At 43.9% G+C, this 16,843-nt stretch overlaps 1 protein-coding gene across 1 annotated transcript in view; it reads right to left on the bottom strand.

Annotated features, from left to right (window-relative positions):
- The window catches only part of MYO1E (myosin IE), a 190,307-nt gene that overhangs the window by 110,540 nt on the left and 62,924 nt on the right, over window positions 1-16,843 (bottom strand). The gene's annotated exons all lie outside the window — the stretch shown is intronic.

The raw sequence follows: 16,843 nt of genomic DNA, 5'->3' as shown, positions 1-16,843 counted from the left end.
TTTGGCACTTCTGTGGTGCAATCCTCCATGTGTTTGCCTATTTCCCAAGTCCTCAGGCTGGAGCACAGGCTCACTCAAAGTGGTGGCACTTGGGAGCTCACAGTCCATTGAAGGACACCTAGATGACGATGGACAAAGCAATCCATGCATCATCAAGGGTCAATACAGGAACACACACAAAATATGCCTCCAGGGTGGGGAAAGACGTCTTTGTCCTGGCTGAGGCAGAAGACGTGACTTCCTGAAGAAGGAGCCATTTACAATAGGTATAAAATATTTTTAGTTTGAATTTGCAAGGGGAGACCAAAGGAAGGACATTCATTATAATCTACACTCAATAGGAGCCAAAAAAAAAAAAAAAAAAAAAGCCAATACATATGTAATAATGAATGGCAGGCATGTGACAAGATATTGGAATATGGTCCCTTGCCTTCAAACACTTCATACATCCTCTTGAAAATGCCATGTGTTGGGTGAGTGTGGGGACCACTGAACTGGGTGAGGCCCAGCCCCGCCCCCTCCCAGGGGTTCACTACTTGGGGGGGGGGTTGGACAAAGCAGAGAATAATTCTGAATAAGTGTTTATAGAAAGGCTGCTGCTCAGGCGTCAAAAGTTGGACGAGAAAAGAGAATAGGAGACTCCTTGAGAGGAAACAGGAGGTGAAAAGAAACGATTTGGAAGCCACACTAAATTTCATTTTTAAAATGTGTTCAATTGTTTCTCTAAGAGAGGCAGATTCCTTGCTAAGTGCACATTCTAAGAGGCTCTGAGGAAAGCAATCTTCAAAAAAATCAGCCAAGAAGGGTCCGCCGTAGGAAAATCAATTCGGTGCCATGGGCTCAAGCTGTGGAAAGAGGTTCTGGAAGGTTTGCCCACCCATGCTGCCTAGCAGAGGGAAATGATCTATATGATATATTTGGCTTTCTCAGAACCACACGCAGCATCAGTTCTACAAAATTACCTCAGCCCTCACCGCTCCTTCTTCCTCTGTGGCAAAGCAGAAGAGAGGAAAAGCACAGGCCGCGGCGTGACTCACGGCCTTCCATCCAATGCCCACGGTCTACTTCCAAGCAGAGTGTGGCGGCTCCTCCCCAGGCCCCACCTCCTTCACTTCCTTTTCCAGCTTTCCCAGAACCCACAGAAGTTACTCTACATAGAAAACGAAGGTCCTGGAGTAACCAACCTGTAGGTGTGTCGGTGGTGTTTTAACCCCAAGAAATGTCCACTGACTCAAGAAGGGCCACAAGTGTTTTTTCTTCTTTGAAATACATAAGCACAGTTAAACAAAACAGAAGGCTATTGATAAGTGGTTATTTAACTTCTACAAAGGACAAGAGACAAAGGAGCTCTGTGTCAGTGTGTGTGTACTGATTCACAGTGGCCATCTTCTCATGGTGACCGGTGCCCGCCTGGGCGTCCAATTCCACTGTCTTTCTCCCACCTCACTGCCTGGTGATAAGAGTCCTACCTGTCCCCCACTCCCACTCCTAGGCAGTTTCCTCCTCCTAAAAGCAGGTATTCCCCAGCCCCCTTTGGAGTTCATTGATTTTCATGGCCCCAAATATCACTGGACACTGAAGATTCCCTCCCCTGGTTCTCAAGCCTTCAATCTACAGTAGAGTAGGAGCCAACAGCGTGACCTGAGTGGTTACTACAGACTGTCCTGACTTGATGGTTGGACTGATGTTTGTTTGTTTGTTTGTTTAACTTTACGATGGTGTGAAAACAATATGCAGTCAGTAGAAATTGTAACTGGAATTTTGATCTTTTCCTGGGATAGCCACACGCAGTACCATATGCTGTCATGACGCTGGGCAGCTATAGCTCCTTAGCAGCCACATGATCTTGAGGGTCACTGACCCATGCTCTATGACAGTGCCCTGTGTTGCTAAGCTGTGGTGGTTGTGGGGTTAGGAGAAATTAAATGCACCTTCAATTTACAATTTTTAAAGAATTGCAATGGGCTCATTGGGACATAACCTCATTTGTAAGCCAAAGAGTACCTGCATATGAAAAGCAGGAAGCTGTTTGGTGGAAGCCAGTCCACTTACTATGCCAACCACCTTATCAGAGAGGGGTTAACACTCCCAATCTCATAGGAGGAAGCTGAGATCTCCCAACTAGTACGTAGCAAAGGCAAGATGTGGATCAAAGACCCAGTGATTATGGACTCATCCAAATGGTTCTTTCACTGTCTCCCCAGTGACTTACTAGATGTTTCTGCCTGTTGAGTTTTAAAATGGCAACGGAATGACAGACTATCTCTAAAATGGAATTCCTCATTAAAAAGACATATGATCTTTGTTAATGACCACCTCCTCTTAGCATCAAAGACTAAAAACACTGGAGTTGTTTTCAATTTGGCTCAAAAATGTGTGTGTGTGTGTGTGTGTGTGTGTGTGTGTGTGTGTGTGTATTGGGAGCGGGCCCTCCCTCACTGACTCCCCTCCCCTCTCCCCCAATTATAGTTACAATACATGAACTCGCTCAACCTTCACAACCGTCCCTGATACCGTGTATTATCATCTCAATTTTTCTGTTGAGAAAACTGTAAAGTGCCAAAGGTTTTCAATTATAACTTGCTGTGCCAGAGCTAGGGAGGGTGGGAGCAATGCAGAGCCCTTGGGGAATGGGTGACCCACACGGACTGTTGAGAACCAGGTCAGAACCCCACAGGCAGCAGAGGCCACAACTTACCAGGGAAACTGCTAGAAACCAAAGGTGGAAGTTCAGCCTCTCATCCCAGCTCAGGGAAGCTTCAAGATTCCCCCAGGGTGTAAAAAAAAGGAAAAACCTGTTTTCTGTTTTTCTGCAGGGACCAGTGAGTTGACAATGTGTGACTTATCCAGAGGCCTCCTTGACCACAGCTGCCATGGGGAGAGGCTGGCCACAGGGTGGGAAATGGCTACCATTCACAGCCCCACACCCTGGGAAGAGAGGCTGAAAGTTGTTCAGGGACACAGATGACCTCTTAGAAGCGGGGGGGGGGGGGGGGGGGGGGAGACACATATATCAGGGCTGGGACAAACCACCTTGATTGCATTTCCCCCTTTATCTCTTGCTCCTACTCCTGACTGAGAGGTGGGGCAGGTGTGGCTGCTGAGCACACTCAGAGCACACTCAGTAAGAGCTGCTTCTCTCTTCTGTGGGCTTCTTTTCTGGGTAACTCCTCTTTGTTTACCCCACTAAAAATGGAAATCTTTTAAATAAATAGGGTGCTCAGCAAGGTTATTTCATTTTCCAGTGGCCCTGGAGGAAGAGGTACGGCTGGAAAGGCAGCAGGTGGCGCCGGCCAAGAGATGAAAACAGTAACACCAATAACGAAAGTTACCAGTCGCTCTGGCAAGGGTCACACATTCCAAGGGCGAAATGTCCCAGTAGATAGGGATTGAGTTCGGACTTTCTTGGACCTACATTTAGTTTCTTAATGATGACTCAGTTGATTAAAATGCATCTGATTCACAGGCAAGTTCTAGAGAGTGGTGTACACCCATACCCTCATAATGGCCTGATGTGTCGCTCACCTGTAGGAGGTGACGCTGAGATACCAGAGTTCCCCCTGGGGACTGTGGGACAGAAACCTGGGCTGCCTGATTGTGACTGGTTTTAAAAGGTGGAGCCTCACTAACTGGCGTGTTTACCAAGGCGGCTGAGAGTGACGGTGAGTCAGAGCACAAGGCAGGCATTATGCTGCCCGGGAAGTCCACCTCCACTGCAGGAGGGCACTGGCAGGCCCCGCCCGGCACCCGGCATCTCTGCAAACACTCTCACTTTTTAATTCGTACAAGAGACGAGTTACTCAGATGCTGGGTAGCTGCAGTCTTCAGATCCCTTCGCATGCCCAGAAAAGGGAGGCCGTTACACAGGCCACGTAAACACAACATGCCAGTGTGGCAGGGCCTAGTCTTGGGGTGACCATCCTTCCAAATGCTTCTGAAAAGTATTTTTAGAAAGCAATGTGGAAATAGATGCCAAAACTTTAGACACAGATTAGTATATAAGCAGATAATTAATTAAATAAAATTCACATATCTTTGTTCTGACAATTATATTTTTAGTTTACCCCAAGAAATGCCTGCAGATGGATGGCCAGACACATGTACAGATTTGCTCACTGTCACAATGTTTGTAACTGGCTGCAATGACACTCTGTGAAGGAGTACTATATAGTCCTGAATAGGACTTGCATGCCCACATGAGGAGATCAAGATACACTGCTTGAGGAAAAAAACAATATGTGGAATACATATTGAATGACTGCATTTGTATGCATATTTTTTTAAAGGCATGTGTGTTACAATCATTTTGATCAAAGTTACACAAGGCACCTTTAGGGAAAAGGTCTGGGGTTTTAGGAGAAAGGTGACTTATTTTCCATTTTGTATTTTCCTGTACTGTTCACACTTTTTAATCACATAAAAGTGTTACAGGTTGAGTATCCCTTATCCAAAATGCTTAGAACCAAGTTTTTTGGATTTGGGATTATTTTTAGTTTTAGTTTTTAAAATATTATTTTTAGTTTTTGAATTATTCGCATATACATAATAAGACACCTTGAGGATGGGACTCGTCTAAACATGGAATTTACTTATATTTCACATATAACTTATATACATACCCTAAAGGCAAACTGATGCAATACTTTTCGTGTGACTGCATTTTGATCGCAATCTGCCACATGTTAGCTGGGGAATTTCCCAGGTGTGGTATCATGACGACACTAAAAAACTTTTGGGTTTTAGAGTTTGGGTTTTCAAATTATGGATGTTCAACTTATAGCAAAATTTAAAAATAAATAGAAACACTTAGAACAATGTCAACCAAATTGAGCATTTGCTAGTTTGGCATTGACAGAGTTCTCTAAGCCAAATGCCCAGACCGTGGTTTTAAGACTGAATTCTGTGCAGCTTCTAGCTTCAAAAGACAATCAGAAGATGTCGTCTGGAGGACAAGGACAGTATCATGTGTGGGCAGTTTAGTTGGTCCATGAGCAGAACAGGACAGCAGATCCAATTTCCAGAAAACCTGGGCCTGGAATGTTCCAATGCTGTAAGTGCATCTCCCTGGTAGCAGATGAACCATATTTTCACTGGGAACAATGGACAACGGCAAAGCTCTGGCCTGCAGTTGAACTGAGCTTGCTTTCTTTTTTTTTTTTTTATTTTTATTTTTTATTAGTTGCTTGAGACAATACAATAATCTTTACATATCATACATTTGATTCAAATGGGCTATGAATTCTCATTTTTCCACGTGTACAGATTGCAGGATCACATTGGTTATACAGCCATGTGTATACATACAGCAATCCTAGTGTCAGTTGTATTCTGCTGCCCTCCCTATCCCCGCCTCCCCTCCCCTTGAACTGAGCTTGCTTTCTAATGCGACTTTTCTGCCTCAGTGAGTCACAACAGGAAAGGAACAGACCTGTCCGTTAGACTTGGACTTTTAAATTAACATTCTGGAATTCTACCTTTTGCCTTTCTCCTAATTGACTGAAATGAAGCACTTCCATTAGAAGTGATGAGGGAGAAAATGATCAACCATAAGTACGTGTGTGTCTTCTATGTCTAAGGCAATGTGAACCAGCCTTAAGCTCGCAATACATTATTTCAACTTTATGGAATTTAAACACCTCCAATATTTTGATGAGGCAAAGATGCATTTTTGAACCAAGTGTGTGTGTGCTGAGCTGAACTTAACACATGGAAGGGGACTTTCTTGAAGGGAAGGCATGGCCACTGTCAGCAGCCTACAAACCACTTCCATCCCCTCAACTTTTGGGTAGTTGAAACTAAAATTTACTGAACCTACAAGTATAGACCAATGCTTTACTTCATTTAATTCTCACGACACCAGCAAGACACAAGTGTTGTAATCCCCCTCTCCCACCCCTCCCCATCACTATTTTGTAAATGAGGAAACTGAGGTCCAGGGCTGTCCTATACCAAGTTCCTCTGCTTGGAGAAGATGCACTGAGAAGGTCTCCTGGGGACTGGCAGATGGGGCGGGGGAGGGAACCTCAAGGAACTGAGAATGTGCTTATTACATTCATTCAAGACAATGCAGTCCTACCAAAAGTTCAGCATTTGTGTCTCATTTTCACATCCCCGATAGCACTTAATCCCTGAGATTCGACCCTGGGATTTCTGACTTGCTTTTCTTTGCTCCTTCTGAAAATCAAGTTAGCTGAAATCAACCTTCCTGGAAGAGTTGACCCCACTGGACAAGCGGTCCACGGTCACAGCAGACGTAATTTACCATCCAACCTGGGTCACTTTTGAAAGCGGAAGAGGGTGTTGTTAATAACAGTGCTGGAACAACAGGCATAAACTAGGCCTGACTCAAGCTGCATGGCTGTAAGCACGGTCAACTGCATCTCAGAAAGCCAAGGCCACTCTCAAGGACTAGCCCTCCCAGCCAAGACCCTGAGCCACGGAACCACAGGGTGTCACACAAATCACTCAACCTCTCAGAGCTGGTCCCCTCCTCAGCAGAAGGCTCATAACACTAGGCTGCCAGGGAGCTACTGTGAAGACCAAATAAGATTGACAATCAAAACAAACCGCAATCCCTTTAAGGGGTGGAGCCACTCTCCCGAGCCCCCAGCTCTGGGGATCAAACCCAGGGCCTCCCATGTGTTAGGCAATCACCCTGCCACTAAACTGCATCCCCCTGGCCCTTTTTATTTCGAGGTAGGGTCTTGCTGTGTTGCCCAGGGAATTGCCTAGGCTGATCTTTAAGTTGAGATCCTCCTGTCCCGGCCTCCCAGGTAACTGGGATGATAGATGTGTGCCACCACACCTGGCTGGTAGGAGTGTTTTAATCTGATGACATGATCAGGAAGCTAAGAATGGACTATGTATTCCAGGCTGGCAACCCTGGTTGGAGCAGGTGTGTGCGTGGGGGAGGGGGGAGATTGTAAAAGATAACAAGTATGGGTGTGTCCCAGCTCCACTGGGAGTGTTTATTTTTGAAGCAGTAGATAAAATAATCATGTGCCTCTTAGAACCAGTGGCATCTTAGATATGATGAATTCAGCACATAACACTTACTGGTGGCCAGGAACTGTTTTAAGCACTTTCCAAATACTAAATTACTGATTAATACCATCACAGAAAAAAAATATGAAGATTGTTATGAGTTTTTGATACAATGCTTCCAGAATAATCCCACTGCAGGAACTGCAAAGTGTTTTTTATCATCAGGGTTGACGGTCACTCCGTTGTAGAAGCTTTGTGTAAAAATGTTTGTGGGCATCGCCCCTCCATCCACAACCCAACTACAGGATGAAGACAAGGGTTGCCCTGATGACCAGCTGCCCAGGATGAGCCACCTACCACCAGACCACAAATTTGCAAAGCCAAGTCTTTAGGTAATTTCCTCTTCAATTTGTAAAAGCACTTGCATGTCTGCCTCTCTTTTAACCTGTTCCATCAACGCTAATGTGGCTTGAAGCAGGAAGTTGCCTGCCCCTACACGGTGTGTCCATGTGGGATTACTAACATTTCTGCCACACACCACACTCCAGCGTTTCCTACTCGTTGATTACTTTCAACTGCTTCCACAAATTTCCTATAGCCAAGTTCCACCAATCCTATGCTTCAGATTTTTCTATGAAATACTCTGTTAATTTGGTTTAAATCTATACAATAATATCCATAAGATCACTTGCTGGGTGTGCTCTTTTTATTTCTTTAATATGTAAAAGTAACTATGGTGATGAACATTTTAAATACCATCGTGGGATTGTTCATACCCATCTAAGGTCCTCCCCGGTGCTATGATCCACATGTGAGGACATGCTGTAGCCCCCTTTGGGGCCCGTTTCCACAGATTTCAAATAGCCATGGCGAATTTAAATGATGTCTGTTCTACGTCCTAGATGTGTTTCTCCTTGGTGTGGAAAGTCTCCCATGGCAAAACCACACTTCCCTTTAGTTGGGAAATGAAAGCCTAGAGTTCCATTTCAGGTAAAAACTATCCTGTATTCATGTTCTGAATTTCCCCCACTTGCCATCAGTGGTCCTAAAGCCCCTGCTCTGGTCTTCTTGCCTCAGAAAATCCTCCCACCACACACCAGCCAGTTCTCCAAGGCAAGCCCTTGCCTTGCGGCTGAGGAGGGCATGCTCCCCTGGACACCAGCTATTTATTCTTTCTGCCTAGAAGTGCTTCCTGCCAGTGTTACCAGCACTGTTCTGTCCTCTATCCTTTTCAATCTCCAGAAAACTTGGAAGGGTGGCTCCTTCCCCTTCGATCCTCACCAAAAGTCCCCTTACAAGCCCCTTATTTGGAACAGGTCTCGACCCCCCACCCCCATTCTCATCCCTTGTAAACACACACACAAGCCTGGATGCCCTGTGTCCCAGCTTTGTAATTCACTCCAGGCTCTCTGCAGCCCTGCAGGCTCTCTGTCCTCCAGGCAAAGCCTGGTGGTGGCTCCTTTGAGTATAGCCACTGGCAATCCAGAGGGATGGGCAGTCATGGGACACTGGCTGCCCTGCAAACCTGGACTGGATGCCCTCAGGGCTGCTCCCAGAAGACAACTGGGAACGTGCAAATCATAGCAAGGTTTCCCTGATCTGCCTTTGTCCCCCTCAGGCCCTGCTTTCCCTGAACTTGAGGCTCCCACAATACCATTTTGCAGGCACGCCATAATGGGTTGATTTTTGGTTTGAGGTCCTGGTGATTGAAACCAGCAGCGCTTAAAACTGCTGAACCATATCTCCAGCCCTGTTTCATATTTTATTTTGAGATAGGGTCTCACTATCATGGCCTTGAACTCACGATCTTCCTGCCTCAGTTCCCCGAGCCACAGGGATTATAGGAGTGTGGGGTTTGTTTTTGAACTCTGGAGTCTGTGGGTGAGGTGGGATCTTCAGTAACTCTGCCAGGCTAACCTCCTGCTTGGGATATTCTCCCACACTCCTCAACCCCACTCCAACCCTGTGCCTAGTAAACTGCTGCCCAGCTCAGCTGGGGCATCGCCTTCTCTGGGAAGCCGCTCCTTCACTGCCTTAGTAAGCAACACCATCTGAGTGCCTGGCCCCCAGAACTGGGTCTCAGTCACCATTCTATCTAAGACCTCCTACAGGGATTAGGACGCCTCCACGACACCCCACAGATATTTGTAGAATGAACAGAATAAAATATTTTTCCTACACCACAGCTATGTTACTATATACCAGGTACTGTTCTCATACTTTACATATGATGACTTAATCCTTGCAATTTTACAAGGCAGGAAACTGAAGCACAGAGAGGCTAAGTAACTTGCTCAGTTCAACAGGTTGGCTTCAAACCCAGGCAACCTGTTGAACTGAAATTCTGGCACAGAATTTCTGCCCTTAAACATAATACCTCCTGCTTCTCATCACAAAGTAAGTGGTTATTGGAAAGAGCAATAATTCTAAAGTTCACTGTAACTGTTGCATGACATTTGTACCATGTATGAAATTCTTTCATCTGCACAATGACACCATGAAATTTTCCTTTTTGTTTTGTTTTATTGTTTTGAGTCCTAGGGATTGAACCCATTGAGTTATATCCCCAATGCTGTTTATTTTATTTTGAGACAGGTCAAAAGACAAAGCTCTGGGCCATGTCAGTCTTCAGAGGACATCTGTTTCCTTCAGCATCCCCAGCATGCAGGGCAGTGCAGGGCGGGTGGTAGTTAGTGTTCAATCAGTACTAGTTGGGTGAATTAATTTGAGGCTGTATTAGCTCATCTCAACATCTTTGCTGTGTGAATACTTAACTGCAGCACTATTGGTTGGACAAATGGGGATCCTGGACCCAGAGTGCCATATTCCTCTAGGGGCAAAATGTAGCCATCAATGCGTCAGCCTAAAAGATATTAGGGTGCTAAAAAGACATGTTCATCAGATCAGAGAGCTAACCGATGGATGAGGCACAGACAAGGGTCCTGTGGGCACAACTCAGGAGAAGAAGCACCAGAGCAGCCACTGATCAACACGGCAGATCAGTGCCACCAGAAACCTATAGGTTCAAAGCAGCTCAATATGCAAAGACAAAGCCCAGTGCCAGCCTCTCCCTATGGCATCACCTGATGGGAGGACTCAGGGCCCACCCCTTGGACTTGAGGAATGGAATAAAAACAAAGATATGATGCAAGGAATTTAGAAGGGGTGTGGTGTGGCAGGGATGGGGTGGGGGTCAAGAATAAGCTTGATGATTCAACTAAGAACCCTAAGGCAGGCAGGAAGGCAGTCTGTCTTTTGATGCCCCTATTATCAGTTATTTTTTAGAAATCACAAATGAACTGTGAGTCTGGTTTGCAAAAGGCAAGTACTGTGGCAGTTCACCGGTGGGATGGGGCGTGGGGTGAGCACAGCAAGGAGCAGACACCGACAGCTGTGTCCCTTGCCAAAGAAATCCCCAAAGGACTGTGCACCAGCCTCCCGAGATAAGCAAATTCTGAGGATGAATTTGCAATAAATTGTCAATTTGGAGTGATTAGCACAGCTTCACCATCAGCTTATCTAAGCCCTATTATGTGCTTCTGGGGAAGCACAAATAGGTACATCTGCCTTCCTGTGAGCAGCTTAAATCCTCAGTAAAGTTTCAACTGCAAGCAGATTGTTTAAATTCAGAAATTGGAAAGGTAAAGAGCAGCCAAAGAATATGCTCTCTCTCTCTGAGAAGGAATGCTAACTGAATGGAAGTCTTAGAAGCTCCTACAACTATCAGGAAGCTCCGTGAGGACATTAAGTAAAAGGCACACAAAAGGATTCTAGTCACAACCTTGGACAAGGTTATATTAACTTCTCAGCCTTGGCTTCTATTTCTGTAAAATGGGAGAGAACAATAGTAGATACCATTCAGGACTTTCAGGGCAGCGAATGAGAGTGCACGGAAGGTCATATTCCACTGACCCTCAGGGTAAGTTGTGCACTAGTTGCTGTTAATAATAAGGGAACCAGGGATACTGGTGGCTATGGTACTCTGAATATGCTTAGTTTCAAGAAACTATTGTCATTTCATCTGGCTAACAAGAAGAGAGCAAAGATAGGATTTAATTAAAACATGGAATTTTAAAAATCTCACGATGCTCAAGGACTGCATAATTGCACAACATAAATGTGAAATGTTTGAACACAGTCCCCCTCCCCTTCCCCCAGTACTGGGAATTGAACCCAGGGGCACTACCACTGAGCTTCACCCCCAGTCCCTTTTCTAAGTTGCCCAGGCTAGCCCTTACCTTGCCATGCTCCTGCCTCAGCCTCCTGAGTAGCTGGGATCACAGGGATCACCATGCTGGGCTTTGAACACAGGATTCTGAGAATAAGGATCTGCCACAGCAGAGGGTAAGAAGCAATGGCAGAGAACACACCAGGCACAGGGAACCTAAGAGCAGGGAAGAAGTACACCAAGGGCCTTCTTGAGTAACAGGCTGATGCCTTATGGGCAAAAAATGAAAATATTGAAACAACAAAAGAGGGGTAAGGAAGGGGAAGAATACTTCTGAATTCACATTTTGAATCCTCAAATTCTGAATGCACTTAGAAGGAGCTTTGCCCATCAATCAATCTTTCCAAAGCTCTTATTTTGCAGATGAGGACCCTGAAGCCAGAAAGGTGACAGCTATATCCCTGGTGCTATCTTTGATCCCCCATGGAGGTTCTGGCATTTAAATATTTCTAATTTCTCAAATAATAAATTGTACCATTATTGAATCTTGATCCTCTAGCAGTTAGACTGCATGAGGATTCTGCTGTCCGTTCACATAGGAAGCTTTTGATTTCTTCCTAGTTTTATTTTTTAATTGTAGTTGGACACAATACAGTTATTTTATTTATTTATTTTTATGTGGTGCTGAGGATCGAACCCAGGGCCTCGCACATGTGAGGCAAACGCTCTACCACTGAGCCATAACCCCAACCCCTCTTCCTAGTTTTTAATAAAAATAGAAATATGATTAAGTTTGAATATGTTATTTCTGGTGAGTAATCTTGTATATAGAAGTGCATGTACCACACTTCAGAAACTACTTTACTAGAACCTCTTGCTTCCCACTAAGATATAGGCCTCGGTTTATGGGGAAAAGTAAGAGTCTGGACATTGCCTTAAAAAAAAGGGAGCTGGGTACGGTGGCACATTGTTGTAATTCTAGTGGCTCAGAAGGCTGAGGCAGGAGAATCGTGAGTTCCAATTCAGCCTCAGTAACAGCGAGGTCCTAAGCAACTCAGTGAGATCCTGTCTCTAAATAAGATACAAAATAGGTCTGGGGATGGGGCTTAGTGGTTAAGTGCCCCTGAGTTAAATCTCAGGTACCAAAAGGCGGGGGGGGGGGGGGGGGGGGGACCGACTGGATGTGGTGCACACCTGCAATTCCAGCTACTGGAAAGCTGAGGCAGGAGGATCATGAGTTTGAGGCCAATAGACAACTTAGTGAGACCTGCCTAAAAAAGTAAAAAGGGCTGAGTGTGTGGCTCAGTGATAAAAAAAAAAAAAAACCACTGGGTTCAAACCCCAGTACTGGAAAAAAAAAAAAAATACGAAGAAGGGAGAAATGTGGGAAAGACAGAAATTAGAACTACAGACCTCTGGCTATAGAACTTTGTGGTGTTCCTTCCAATAGTAACTTTTCTTCTTCCAGAATCAGTAAAATTGAATAAGAAACCCAAGCTGACCACATCTAATATGATCACAGGGCATGGGTGGGTCATACCCGTTAAAACTCAGCTCCACAAATTTTCCACGCAAAGAAGTTTTTGGTGACTGCTACTTACTTTTCGTTGTATTCTGTGAAATACAATACAGCTCACCAAAAAGGCAACCCACATCTAGAACTGTGGGACACCAACTATGTGCCTAACACCATGTCAGGTGCTTTGCACACATTATTGTATTTAAGAATATTTAATTTAATAATTCTAGAACTACCATCCCAAAGTGCTTCTTGACCCAATTTCAGGCATGGAGTATCAGTTTGGTGGCTTTAGAAACTCAAAACAGCTTCCACTGAGGCCCTGGGTGGAAGACAGGGGAAATGGATTCCTGACCCTGAAGATCTCTCAAGAGAGCTGTTCTCAGATAGCAAAGTTTCAAATGTAGCATTTGAAGTGCGTTTAGGTGGCAGGTTAAATGAAGGGTTACCTTGACTGTGTAAGGGAAGCTACTGCTCTGTACATAGAGGGACATCTCCAGCACACTGACCCACAGAAGAAAGATAATGGGCACAGCAAGAAACGCTCAGTGAGGCAAAGAGGCCAGAGCTTTGGAGCCACCCTATGACATTGGGCTTCAGACTTGCCTCCTTCAAAGTGCTTCTTGAAGCCAGTTTCAAGGCCCACACACTGGCCTTCAGTAAGAGCAGGCTTCTCATTCAAAATTTTGCGGGGAATTGGTTTTGAATTTCCTTTGTGGCAAAAGTGCCTCTTAGCACTGTCAAGGGATTCAAATATGTTAAAAATAACCTCACAGAAATTCTTACTCAGACAAAATCGGCAAGACAGACATCAATTGCTGGGAATCTGTTGAAGGAATAGTTTACGTAGCTTCCAAAGTCAAACAGCATGCTGCTCTCAGCCCTGCAAAGTCAAGAGCTGGTAGTAAATTCTGGTCTCCGTTGTTGTAAGAAAAAAAAAAAAAAAGTTAAAAAGGCTGGGACCAACACACACATTAGCCCAGTGCAAATGACAACAGAAATCACTTTATGCAAGGAATTAAAACAAACTGAGATCTGCTCTCCACGTCAGGTAGAAACAAATATACACACCCAGTGATGTAGAAAGTGGTGTGCACAGTGTGGGACAGGACAATGAATAGAAAATAGATGTCAACATCACCTCACACTGAGGGTTGTGCTTAAAACTGCCAGTAAGATCACAAGTTTATCTGCAAAAACATTTGCACGGTTTCTGGTTGCCAAAAACTGCTGAAAGGATTTGTACTATGTACTCTGCTCTAAAGGGCACAAATGTCCCTTTCTACCTGAGCCCCACAAGGTGAGGAGAAGTAGCACCAGCCAGCCTAACCTTTTCCCTGGCCTGTGACCCTGTTCCTCCCTGGGAAGTGGGCCAAAAGCACAGTATTACTTACTAACCAAATAATCCACACCCAGAGATGCCTGGGAGTGACTGCATTTCAATTAGAGTTTATTGGAGTCAAAGGAAAAGGTTTCATTTGTTTGATGGAGATTTTTCTCTGTAAGATACTGCAATAGCTACTAACTTTGCTCGTAGGAAAAAAAGTTCATTTCAATTTGTTTTTTTTTAAAATTCCTTGTAGCAAAAAGGAGAACAGAGGTTAGAATAGAGAGAAATAGCTTGAGATGCTGAGAAAGATAAAAGGCAAATGATTTAAACATGAGGAAAACATTAAAGAAGTGAAGGAAATAAAACAACCCAAGAGATCTAAATATACAACAAAGAAAAGTTGTTTGATCATAAGGCAAGCAGTATGAATAAATAAAATAAAACACCATAAATGCTCTAAAGAAAAGAAAGAAAAAAATTCCAACTTCCATTCTGAGGAAACCACAGCACTTTCTGCATGGTGTAACTACAGTCCACGTACTAAGTGACTCAATTCAGTTTTTAAAAAACCTGCCTACCATTTTCTAGACCGAGAAACGTAAATAAAGCAATCATTCCCTATTGGTGCACAAGTTTTGTGTGGTGGGTGGGTATGTTTCAAATAGTTGTGAATAAAGGCATATAATCATTTTATTTTGGGATTACTTAATTTTTTTCACTCTTTTGAAACAATTCCTGGTTGATTTACAGGCATCCAGGCAAATTTGTTGGTTTTAAAGAGTGGTTTGGATATTTTCAAACATCCCAATTGGTGCTTTCTTCAAGTCCAGCTCCTTTGCCACCTTTCCTCACGTGTGTTCCTGGAGCACCTTCTGGTTGTGAGGGTTGTGAGTTTGTACACTGCAGGAGGTTTTATTATCACTGTTTAAACGTCCATGAAACGCACTGGACCTGGCAAGCGGGCGAGCTGTGAAATCCAGAGTGCACCACCAGAGAAGCAAAATGAACTCTGGGTGCGAGAATGGACCAGGAATGCTACAGATGGCAGAGGGAGGCCGAAAACAATGTGCAGCCCCTTTCTATTCTGTTTCGCCCCATTGTGTTTTGTATAGACTGCATCACTGCCGCCCAGGGCTGCCTCTGAAAGGCCCCATTGTGAGGGCCCTGCTTTCCCCGAGCAGAGTTCAGGTTGCTGTAGTAACCTTCACTATGAGTTTCCTGACCAATCTGATGACAATCAACTGAATTGTGACATTAGCTATAAACAAGAACGCCAATGACCATGGGCCTGCCCGCTGCAGAGGTCTTTTCTTATCTGAACATAGCCCACTGCTCCCTAAATCATTCACACAGCCAAAGAAGAGACAGAATTTCTGAACTTTGAGATGAGAACCTGTATAGAGTGTCAGGGGGTCCATCCCAAAGGACTGGAGGTAGGGGTTAATTGGGAATTTGCAGGAAGTTTCTCCAAAGAGGTCACTTCTGAGCAGGGAAATGAATAGTAAAAACCAACTTGAAAGGCCTCAAAGGGACAAAGAAGGCCATGAGGGAGGCTGGAAAAATCAAGAGGGACAGAGAGACAGCTTTTAATAAGTGCCCCAAACTGCCAGTTTTAGCAGACAGAGACAGAGCTAGTGCATTCATTTATTTCGCCCACTTGTCTTGGGGCTTTGTAAACACCAAAGCCAGAGACTATAAAGTCAAATATTTTTCAAAATCCAGTGCAGGGCAGAGTCAACACTACCATGATCACTTAGTCAACTATACTGACCAAAAGTAAAACCTACTGAACCCCAGAATCAGGCCAATGTCATGCTAAAATCTGCAGAGTGACAAATGTTTGAGACCTACTAGATGAGCTCTCTCCAAGTTCTGTGCCTGCCATGCAGTGAGTATTCAAGAAAATACCTGTTGAATGAATAATCAATAATAAATAAGCCTGAGAATTAGCAGGTGATAAAGGGAGATGGGAGGTAGATGCAAGTTTTTTTTTTTAAAGCAAACAATTCATCCCCAGCACCACAAAGAGAAAAAAAGAAAAAAAATTATAAAATGTTCATTGACATATTAATAGTTTGTGAAATTAAAAAAATAAGTATAAAGCTAATGAAATTCATATAAATCTAAAATATGAAGCCTCCAACATATACTCAAAGCTGTAACACAGTGAATTCAAAGTAAATGAAACCCTCGAGAAACTTCTCATTTGATTTAGCAGAAAAGATTGTCCTGTGTATACAGGACTGATGCACAGGTCCCACAAGAAAGAACCTCTGACTGGATTTACTTTGATTGGTCAATTATGCATGTTGCTAAATATGTAAATATTTTATATCACCCCTGCTTATGTTAAACAACTAGACAAATTTTAACATTGAAGAGCTGGAGATATAGATAGCTCAGTTAGTAGAGTGCTTGCCTTGCATGCAGAAGGCCCTGGGTTCAATCCCCAGCACCATCCAAAAAAAAAAAAAAAAAAAAACCAAAAACAAAAAACAAATTTTAACAATTTAAGATGATTTAGTGTGGGTTCAATACAATGACCAGGCCCCTCAAAAGTCTCTTAGATTTTCCTGTGACAGCTGCTTCAATTACAGGTATCCCTCACTATCTGAGGTCCAAATTCAGGAACTGAATAAATTTGTATAAACTTTTCTTTTTTTTTAATTTATTTTTTTAGTTGGACACAATATCTTTATTTTATTTATTTATTTTATATGATGCTGAGGATCGAACCCAGGGCCTTGCACATGCTAGGCGAGTGCTCTACCGCTGAGCCACAATCCCAGCCCCAGTATAAACTTTTCAATAAGTCCTTTATCTGGAATCTCACTACCCCCTA

The sequence above is a fragment of the Spermophilus citellus genome (genome assembly GCF_964194105.1).
Source record: "Spermophilus citellus genome assembly, chromosome: 4".
In the NCBI taxonomy this organism is placed as follows: Eukaryota; Metazoa; Chordata; class Mammalia; order Rodentia; family Sciuridae; genus Spermophilus; species Spermophilus citellus.
The sequence above is the reverse complement of the archived record's forward strand: the minus strand, read 5'-3'. Positions and strand labels throughout refer to the sequence as shown.